Raw genomic sequence first — 11,173 nt, 5'->3', positions numbered from 1 at the left:
TTTACTTCAGAGTACATGCTATAGTGCATGTGACATGCTGGGTTCTTTACTCACAGCTTTGCTGTCTGTCTCCCATACGGCTGGGAAGAAAGGCAATTTAGTCACAGTTATAACTGCAGCAGCCCACGCAGGGCCTGGCACACAGTAGGTGTTCATTTTGCTGAATTAATGATGGAGTAAATTAAAGAGAAGAAAGGGAGAGGAGAAAGAGAGAAGTGAATGGAAAGGAGAAGGAAAGAAGCCAGCAGCAGAGGGGCTCACAGCCCTCAAGCTTAGAATTTTTTTATACATTTTAGAAGAGTTTAGGGGTGCCTGGGTGGCTCAAAAGGGTTAAGCCTCTGCCCTCAGCTCAGGTCATGATCTCAGGGTCCTGGGATTGAGCCCTACATCAGGCTCCAGCCCTACATGGGGCTCCCTGCTCAGCGAGGAGCCTGCTTCTCCCTCTCTCTCTGCCTGCCTCTCTGCCTACTTGTGATCTCTCTGTGTCAAATAAATGAATAAATCTTTTTAAAAAATAAAAGAATTTTTATTTTTTTTAAATAAAAGAATTTTTAAAAGAAGAGTATGTAACAGACTATATGTGACCTGAAAAGCCTAAAATATTTATTACCTTGTCATTTATGGGAGGAAATAAAAGTGCCTACCCCTGAATTAGTGCCTTAGTTTTATCTATTGCTATCAAACAAATTACCCCAAAACTTGGAGGTTTGAAGCAGTAAGTATTATCATTTACAGTTTTGGTGGGTTGGGAATCCACAGGGAGTCGCTGAACTGCACGGTTTGGGCTCAGGGGTCTCTCACAAGATTACAATTAAATGTCAGCTGGGGCTGCTGTCATCTGAAAGCTCGACTGAGGCTGGAGAAGCCCTCTCCAAGGTAGCTCCCTCACATGGCGGGCAAGCTGGTGGGAATTATTAGTGGAGGATCCAATTCCCAACCGTGTGAACCTCTCCAAAGCATTCCTTCATGTCCTTATGATATGGCAGCTGGCTTTCCCCAAAGTGAGCAATCGAAGAGAAAAAGCAAGGAGGAAATCACAGTGCCTTTTAAGAGCTAGACTCAGAAATCACACAGCATCATTTCCACAACTCTATTGGTCTCATGAGCCTGCCTGATTCAGTGAGGACAAGGACTATACAGGGCATGACTGTCAGGAGGCAGGGGTTCCTGGAGGCCATCTTGAAGGCTATCAACCACAGTTTAGTGGCAGAGTTTGGTATCTGAACCCAAGCAATCTCACTCCAGAGTCTGCATTCAGTACCAAGTACATATGTCTCTCAGTGGCAAAGGGTAGGCACACTTGTAAAACAGACCTCATTTTTTAGATAAGTTTTAAATTTACAGAAACACTGAGAAGAGGGTACAAAGAGAATTTCCAGTACCTCTGCAGTTTCCCTATTATCAACATCTTACATTACCATGATACATTTGTTAGAAGTGGCAAACCAATATATTTTTTAAGATTTCATTTATGTACTTAGAGAGAGAGAGAGAGAGAGAGAGAGCATGAGAAAGGAGAGGGTTAGAGGGAGAAGCAGACTCCCCGCTGAGCAGGGAGCCCAATGCGGGACTTGATCCTGGGACTCCAGGATCATGACCTGAGCTGAAGGCAGTCGCTTCATCAACTGAACCACCCTGGTGCCCCACAAACTAATATTGATACATCTTTGTTCCCTGAAATCCACACTTTAGATTTCCTCAGTTTTCACCTAATTGCCCTTTTCCTGTTCCAGAATCTCACCCAGGACATCATATTATATTTAGTCTGTGACAATTTCCCAGGCTTCTTCTTCTTTTTATGTCTCCAACAGTTTCGAGGAATCCTAGCCAGGGATATTGCAAGATGACCTTTTATTGGGATTTATCTGATGTTCTTTCATGATTACACTTGTGGGGTGATAGGTTTAGAGAAGGAATATTGCAGAAGTAAGATGACATCTCCATGTTATATCAAGGATATATAAATCAACATGATTCATGACAACTGCTGTTGACCTTGATCAACGACTGAAGTAGTGTCTGTCAGGTCCCCCACCGTAACGTTACTAGCTCTGCTCCCTTTTGCACAGTGCACTATTCAGAAAGAAGTCTCTCTGTACAGTTCATGCCAAGGGGGAGTTATGTTCCCCTTCCTTCGTGGCAGTATAGTTTCATGAATTACTTGGAATTCTTCTGCACAGGACACTAGACTCTTCTCCCCCATTTATTAACCTATTTAATCACTAATTGTATTATCTGGAGTGTAGCTCAATATTGCTTGACCTTGTTGCTCAAATCATTCTCTTTAGCCAATAGGAGCTCTTTCAGTGGGCTCCTTGTAGGTGTGTACTACTAAATTAGATCCTAGGAGCGCCTGGGTGGCTCAGTGGGTTAAAGCTTCTGCCTTCGGCTCGGGTCATGATCCCAGGGTTGTGGGATCAAGCCCCACATTGGGCTCTCTGCTCCGCAGGGAGCCTGCCTCCCCCTCTCTCTCTGCCTTCCTCTCTGCTTACTTGTGATCTCTGTCTGTCAAATAAATAAATAAAATCTTTTAAAAAATAAAAATAAAATAATGAATTAGATCCTAATAGAGTTGGAAGTTTATATTCTCACTGCACCATAAACTGAGGTTTTTCTTTTTTCTTGAGATGAAATTCACATAACATACAATTAATCACTTTAAAGTGCACAATTCAGTTGCTCTTAATATATTTAAAATATTAGGCCACCAGCACCTCTCTTGAGTTCCAAAATTGTTTCCTCACTCCAGAAAAACACTCTGTCTCTATTAAGTAATCACTCCCCACTTCCCTCTACCTCCCAGCCCTGATAACCACTTTAATCTGCTTTCCATCTCTATGGATTTGCCTATTCTGGATATATCATGAAAAGAAATTAAGCAACGGGGCACCTGGATGGCTCAGTCGGTTGAGCATCCAACTCCTGATTTCAGCTCAGGTCATGATCTCAGTGTCGTGAGATTGAGCCCCAGATGGGCTCCACACTCAGCCCAGAGTCTGCCTGAGATTTCTCTCCCTCTCCCTTTGCCCCTCTCCCCCAGCCGTGCTCTCCTTTTCTCTCAAATAAATAAATAAATAAATAAAATATTTTTTAAGAATAAAAAGAATCATGGGGCACCTGAGTGGCTCAGTGGGTTAAAGCCTCTGCCTTCGGCTCAGGTCATGATCTCAGGGTCCTGGGATCGAGCGCCGCATTGGGCTCTCTGCTCAGCAGGGAGCCTGCTTCCCCTGCTCTCTCTCTGCCTGACTCTCTGCTTACTTGTGATCTCTGTCAAATAAATAAATAAAATCTTAAAAAAAAAAAGAATAAAAAGGATCGGGCAATATGTGACCCTTTATCTCTAGCTTCTTTCACTTGGCATATTTTCAAGATTCATCAACGTTGAAACATGTTCTTTGTTCTTTGTTTCTTTTATGGCTGAACAATATTCCATTGTATGGATACAGCATATTTTGTTTATCCATTCGTGTGTCCTTAGACATTTGGGTCATTTCCACCTTTGACTACTGTAAATAAGACTGCTATGAACATGGGTGTACAAATACCTATTTGAGCCTTCCCTGAACATGTCCTGAGATAACTCCCACTTGGCCACGGTGTACAATCTATTTAACGTGCTGTCAGATTCGGTTTGCTAGTGTTATTTATCCGCTAGCTCTTGCTTTCCTGGTTACCTACTAGCTCCTGGTTGAGGGTTGCCCCAAAGGGCATTAACAGCTGTGCACGCTGAGAACCAAGGAGACGCTGAAGAAGAGAACAGAAAAATGTGTGTGCCTTTTTGAGGTAGGATTTGCATTGCATGGAAATGTCCCTGGCAGGTCCAGCTGGAATCCAGGGAGGCCAAGGAGATGGAAAGCAGGGCACCAGGAGGTTACACATACAGATACAACAAAGACACGTTACACATATCTACCCATGTGCGCATGTAAATACACAATTCCTCTCTCTGAGGCTGCACGATGTTCCAATCCTACTTTTCTACACATTTGTTTCACTCTCCACTCACATCAGTCACACATGAACAAAATAGAAAGTTTTAAAAATTAGTAAAGGTTGGGGCGCCTGGGTGGCTCAGTGGGTTAAACCTCTGCCTTCGGCTCAGGTCATGATCCCAGGGTTCTGGGATTGAGCCCCACATCGGGCTCTCTGCTCGGCAGGGAGCCTGCTTCTCACCCCCCTCCCCGCCTACCTCTCTGCCTACTTGTGATCTCTGTCAAATAAATAAATAAAATCTTAAAAAAAAAATTAGTAAAGGTTATTAGCTTAATCACAGAACCTGACTGATTCTGGCTAATTTAACCAGAAAAGTTTAAGAACATTTAAGAGTGGGAGCATCTGGATGGTGAGGTTGGTTAAGTGCCTGACTCTTGGTTCCCACTCAGTTCAGGGGCCTGGGATCCCTCCCCACGAGGGGTCCCACTCCACTTGGAGTCTGCTTGAGATTCTCTCTCCCTCTCCTGCTGCCCGTCCCACTTCTGTGCACGCACTCTTTCTCTCTAAAATAAAAATAAATAAGGGGCACTAGGGTGGCTTAGTTGGTTAAGCTTCTGCCTTTGACTCAGGTCATGTCCCAGGGTGCTGGGATCAAGCCCCGAATCCGGCTCCCTGCTCAGTGGGAAGCCTGCTTCTCCCTCTCCCACTCCCCCTGCTTCTGTTCCTTCTCTCGCTATGTCTCTCCCTGTCAAAAAAATAAATAAAAATCGTTAAAAATTTTTAAAGATGAAATATTTTAGAGGCGCCTGGGTGGCTCAGTGGGTTAAGCATCTGACTCTTGATTTCAGCTCAGGTCATGATCTCAGGGTGGTGAGACGGGGCCCTCCCTGGGATCTGGGCTCCGTGCCCAGGTAGAGTCTGCTCAAGATTCTCTCCCTCCCTCTGCCCCTCCCCTGCCACACTCTCCCTCTCTCGCTCCCTCTCTAAAAATAATAATAAAATAAAACAAGATCTTTTAAAAAGAAAAAAGAAAAAAAAAGGAACATTTAGGAGCAGCAGCAGGCAAACTAGGCAGAAGATCCGGGTGGAGGCCGACCCGCACGCCATGGCCCTGCGCAACAACTGGGAAAGGACCAAGAACAAGAACCCAGTGCCCTCTCGCTGCAGACCTCGCTGCCCAACCTCATCACCTACTTGATGAAGGCCTTTGACTTCCTTGTGGACGGCCGAGACCCTGAGGAGCTCACGGAGCGGCAGCACGCACAGAACAGGTGTTCCTCTTCCTGCTGGGGATTCAGCCTGGAGCTGTGTCACTGAATGGCAGCGAAAGGCCATCTTGTGCGTGTTTGAGGCAGAGTGGGCAGCAACCATCAAATCGATCGCGAAATCATCAACGGTATCCACGAGAGGCTGAAAGCCTGTCACCAGAGGGACGGCGACAGCTGCAGGCAGAGCTGTCCCAGGAGCTGGAGCAGTTCCCCTCGCGTGGCCAAGGCCTCCCGGGACAACGATCACCACTTTGCAACAGAAGCAGCGCATGGTGGCAGAGGGAAAAGCCCCCAGTAAGGCTGCTGATGCCCAAGGCGGCGGCTCCAGCCCTGTGACATAACTACTACCATCACTGAAATAGAGTTAAAACCTGGACCGAAAACAAAAATGAGAAACAAACAAAAAACGAAAAATAAAACAAACAAGCAAACAAACCAAAAACAAAACTGGGGAGCGATAGACAAAATATCCATACAGTGGAATATTATTGGGCAGTAAAAAATAGTAATAATAATAATTTGCTGTCCTGGGGCGCCTGGGTGACTCAGATGCTTAAGTGTCTGCCTTCCACTCAGGTCGTGATCCCAGGGTCCCAGGATCGAGCCCCACTTCGGGCTCCCTGCCCTGGGGGAAGCCTACTTCTCCCTCTCCCTCTACTGTTTCCCCTGCTTGTGTTCTCTCGCTGTCAAAAAAATAAAATCTTAAAACAAACAAACAAAAATCTTGCAGTCCTGACACGGGCTACAACACAGATGAACCTCAAAACAGTGCTGAGTGAAATAAACCAGACACACAAGCCTTCACACTCTGTATGATCCCCTTTATATGAAATGTCTAGAAAAGGCAAATCTATAGAGGTTACTGGTGGCTCGAGGCTGGAGTGAGAATGGGAATTACCCAAACGGGCGCAAGGACTCTTCCTGGAGAGATAGAAACGTTCTAACCCTGAATTGCAGCTATGGTTTCACGACTGAGAAAAATTATTAAAAAATCATTAAAGAGACACCTGGGTGACTCAGTTAGTTAAGTGTCTGACTTCAGTTCAGGTTCTGATTTCAGGGTCCTGGGATTGAGCCCTGAAACGGCTCTCTGCTCAGCGGGGAGTCTGCTTCCCCCGCTCTGCTAACCAACCCCCCCCACAGCACTCTCTCACTCTCTCTCTCTCAAATAAATAAAATCTCTTTGTTATTGCTGCTGTTTTAAAGAGCTTATTTCTTTATTTCTTTATTTGACAGAGAGATAGAGAGAGAGCACAAGTAGGCAGAGTGGCAGGCAGAGGAAGAAGGAGAAGCAGGCTCTCAGCTGAATGGGGAGCCCGACATGGGGCTTGATCCCAGGACCCGGGGATCCTGACCTGAGCCGAATGCAGACACTTAACTGACTGAGCCACCCAGGAGTTCCTAATTAAAATCTTTTTAAAAAATCATTGAAATGGGGTGCCTGGGTGGCTCAGTGGTTTAAAGCCTCTGCCTTCGGCTCAGGTCGTGATCTCAGGGTCCTGGGATCGAGCCCCGCATTGGGCTCTCTGCTCAGCAGGGAGTCTGCTTCTTCCCTCTCTCTCTCTGCCTGCCTCTCTGCCTACTTGTGATCTCTGTCAAATAAATAAATAAAATCTTTTAAAAATAAATAAATAAACAAATAAAAATCATTGAAATGTACACTTGAAAAAGGATGATTTTGTGATATGTAAAACCCACCTCAATAAACCGGATTCAAAAAACAGTATTTGGGTACTTAACGAGTTTCCAGGAGAGTGGAAAATAAGGCTCCAGGTCCTAAAGGCACAGAACCAGTTCTGAAGAAGATACAACCATCATGGCCATTGGGTTGAACCACAACTAAGAGTGGACCCTGATCCATTGCCAGACCCACCGCCCCAGCAGCCTCAGAAAACTGCGTCTTGCTACTACTGTCCATCACTGGTTGGCTTCTGTGTGGTCTCTCCTTCCCATCATGGCCTTTGATGCAAGGTCAGGAGCTGGTTGGGGGAGGCAGGAGGAGGTCTGGCAGAAACAGCGCTATGTATCCTTGCTTTCTGATCGCTCTATTAAATGACATGTCCCGGACTCCTGGGCAGGTGGAGTGAGGCCATGGCTGATGGCCATGGACTCCCGGAGTCCACTCCCATCACATGGGGCCTGGCTAATCGAGTGAGCAGAAGAGATATGCCCCTCCTGAGTCAGGCAGTTAAGAGTGGGTATGCTTTCTCGACAGGTACCACTGTCATAAAATCCATAGGTTCCATTAAAAAAAGGGCATTTTTTAATTTTTTTTAAGATTTTATTTATTGAGGTGCCTGGGTGGCTCAGTGGGTTAAGTCTCTGCCTTCAGCTCAGGTCATGATCTCAGGGTCCTGGGATCGAGCCCCGCATCGGGCTCTCTGCTCAGAAGGGAGCCTGCTTCCCTCTCCCTCTCTGCCTGCCTCTCTGCCTACTTGTAATTTCTGTCTGTCAAATAAATAAATAGAATCTTTAAAAAAAAAAAAAAAGATTTTATGTATTTATTTATTTGAGAGAGAGAAAGCACAGGAGCAGGAGGAAGGGGTAGAGGCAGAGGGAGAGGCAGGCTCTCTGCTGAGCCAAGAGCCCGAGGTGGGGCTCGTCAGGACCTGTGCTGAAGGCAGACAGACGCTTAACCAACTGAGCCACCGAGATGCCTTAACAGGCATTTTTTAAAGCAAGGAGGCCTATTATATATTAAAAGACATTTGAGAGGACCATCTACCACATGATATGTGTAGAGCTTATTTGGATTCTGGTTTAAATGAATTAACCAAAAATAAGACATTTTGGAAACAAAACACCTTTAGAAAACCTGACTGTTGATTCAGTGTGAGATATTAAAGAATTACTGTTATTTGCTTGTGTGTGATAATGATATTGTGAGCATGCCTTTTTTAAAGTCCTTATCTATTAGAGAAACATGGGAAATATTGACAGGTAAAATTATAGGATGCCTTGGATTTTCTACTCCCACCTCAGGGAACCTGGGTGGCTCAGTCGGTTGAGTGTCTGCCTTCGCCTCAGATCATGATCCCAGGTCCTAGGATAGAGCCCCACATGGGGCTCTCTGCTCCACCGGGAACCTGCTTCTCCCTCTCCCTCTGCCTGCCGCTCCCCCTTCTTGTTCTCTCACTCCCTCACTCTGTCAAATAAATAAATAAAATCTTTTTTTTGTAAATGCATCCCACTTTTTTTTTAAGTTTTTATTTATTTATTTGACAGACAGTGATCACAAGTAGGCAGAGAAGTAGGCAGAAAGAGGGAAGAGGAAGCAGGCTCCCTGAGGAGCAGAGAGCCTGATGTGGGGCTCCATCCCAAGACCCTGGGATCATGACCTGAGCTGAAGGCAGAGGCTTCAACCTACTGAGCCAGCTAGGCGGCCCATAAATAAGAACTTTTAAAAATAATAATAATAAGGGGCACCTGGGTGGTTCAGTGGGTTAAAGCCTCTGTCTTTTGCTCAGGTCATGAGCCCGGGGTTCTGGGATCGAGCCCTGCATCGGGCTTTCCGCTCAGCGGGGAGGCTGCTTCCTCCTCTCTCTCTGCCTGCCTCTCTGCCTACTTGTGATCTCTGTCTGTCAAATAAATAAATAAAATCTTTAAAAATAATAATAATAATAATAATAAAATAAAATATTCCTGCCTAGAGGTTCTGTTCCCATCAAGATGGAAAAAGCTCCTTCCATCCTGTCTCTCCCAGGAGTGCCAGAGCAGTTATCGGAAGACTCTGAAAAGTAAATGGATTAAGAGAATATAAACACAAGCCATGAATGGGAGAAAATATTTGCAAAGCACAAATCCAATAAAGGACTTGTATCCAAAATACACAAAAAATCAAAGAATTCTAAAAATCCAATGAGGAAAAACAACCAGATTTGAAAATCAGCAAAAGAGCTGAAAAGTCACCACGTAAGGTATACAAACAGCCAACAATCATATGAAAATATGCTCAACGTATACATCATAAGGAAATTGCAAACTAAAACAATAATGAGCTAATACCACATACCTATTCAAATGGCCAAAATCTGAAACACCGACAATATCAGGGTATCTGTGTGGTTCAGTCGGTAGAACGTGCAACACTTGATCTTGGGGTTATAAATTCAGGCTCCAAGTTGGGTGCAGAGATTACTTAAAAAAGTAAAACCATAAAAAAAAAAAAAAGATCTTGTTGAGATATTCTATACATACATGCATACATAAAATATTTTTTAAAGGGGCACCTGGGGGGTGCCTGGGGGGCTCAGTGGGTTAAAGCCTCTGCCTTCAGCTCAGATCATGATCTCAGGGTCCTGGGATCGAGCCCCACATCGGGCTCTCTGCTCAGTGGGGAGCCTGCTTCCCTCTCTCTCTGCCTGCCTCTCTGCCTACTTGTGATCTGTCTGTCAAATAAATAAATAAAATCTTTAAGAAAAAAAAGGGGGGGCACCTGGGTGGCTGTCAGTTAAGCATCTGCCTTCAGCTCAGGTCGTGATACCCGTGTCCTAGGATCGAGCCCTGCATCAGGCTCCTGCTCAGCCGAGGGGGGCTTAAACACACACACACACACGCACACACACACACACACTCACATACAGTATCAAATTCTGGCAAGGCTGTGGCACAACAGAAACGCTCATTCATTGGGAATTGGGAATTCAAGATGCTGTAACCACTTTGGGAGACAGTTTGGCAGTTTCCTACAGAGCTAAACATAGTCTTACCATACAATCTAGCAATTGCACTGATAAGTATTTCCCAAGTAAGCTGAAAAATTACATCCACCTGCACACAAATGTTTATATCAGTTTTATTCCTTTTTTTTTTTTTTTTGGATTTATTTATTTGAGAGAGAGAGAGAGCATGAGTGGGGGGAGGGACAGAGGGAGAGAAGCAGACTCTGCAGAGTGTGGAACCCAGTGAGGGGCTGGGCTCAATCTCACCACCCTGAGATCAACACCTGAGCTGACGTCAAAAGTTGGCTGCTTGGGTGGCGCCTGGGTGGCTCAGTGGGTTAAACCCTCTGCCTTCGGCTCAGGTCGTGGTCCCAGGGTCCTGGGATGGAGCCCCGCATTGGGTTCTCTGCTCAGCAGGGAGCCTGCTTCCTCCTCTCTCTCTGCCTGCCTCTGCCTACTTGTGATTTCTGTCTGTCAAATAAATAAATGAAATCTTTAAAAAAAAAAATTGACTGCTTAACAAACTGAGCCACCCGGGCACCCCAAGTCTTTTTTTTTTTTTTTAAAGATTTTATTTATTTATTTGACAGAGATCACAAGTAGGCAGAGAAGCAGGCAGAGAGAGAGGAGGAAGCCGGCTCCCCGCTGAGCAGAGAGCCCGATGCGGGGCTCAATACCAGGGCCCTGGGATCATGACCTGAGCTAAAGGCAGAGGCTTTAACCCACTGAGCCAACCAGGCACCGCCCCCCCCTTTTTTTAAGTAAATGGTAGCGGTCTGGCTGAGGAAAGAAACCGTAACTCAAAACTGTCACCAAACCAACAACGACTTTGTCATTATTTTTCCTCTGGTATTTCCAAGCCTAGACTTAAAGGCAGCCCAAAACTCAGAATCACTCACTAGGTGAAAACAAAAAGAACTCTTAAAAAAACAAAACAAAAAAAAAAAAAAAAATCTGGTCTGAAGAGCAGGAAAGGAAGAGCTATGGGTCATAGAGAGTGGGTGGTACACACGGGACAGATCCAAATAGCACCGCAACGTCCTGGAAAACTGAACTGATACAGAACCATATCCTGGAGAAAGTGGGTTGTGACTTGCGACCCGAACCTGAGTTCATTGCCTGGCTGCCTGCCAAAACAAAACAACATTCTCCTTAGGATCTGAAGGAAACCCAGGGCGCTGGGGTAGCTCAGTCGGTTGAGCATCTGCCTTTGGCGGGGGTCATGATCTTGGGGTCCTGGGGTTGAGCCCTGCATCAAGTTCCCTGCTACAGTCTGCTTTTCTGCCCCTCCCCTAGCTCATGCTCTCTCGC

Source organism: Enhydra lutris, unplaced genomic scaffold (assembly GCF_002288905.1).
Source record: "Enhydra lutris kenyoni isolate GAN:26980312 unplaced genomic scaffold, ASM228890v2 scaffoldscaffold92, whole genome shotgun sequence".
Classification (NCBI taxonomy): Eukaryota; Metazoa; Chordata; class Mammalia; order Carnivora; family Mustelidae; genus Enhydra; species Enhydra lutris.
The sequence above is the reverse complement of the archived record's forward strand: the minus strand, read 5'-3'. Positions refer to the sequence as shown.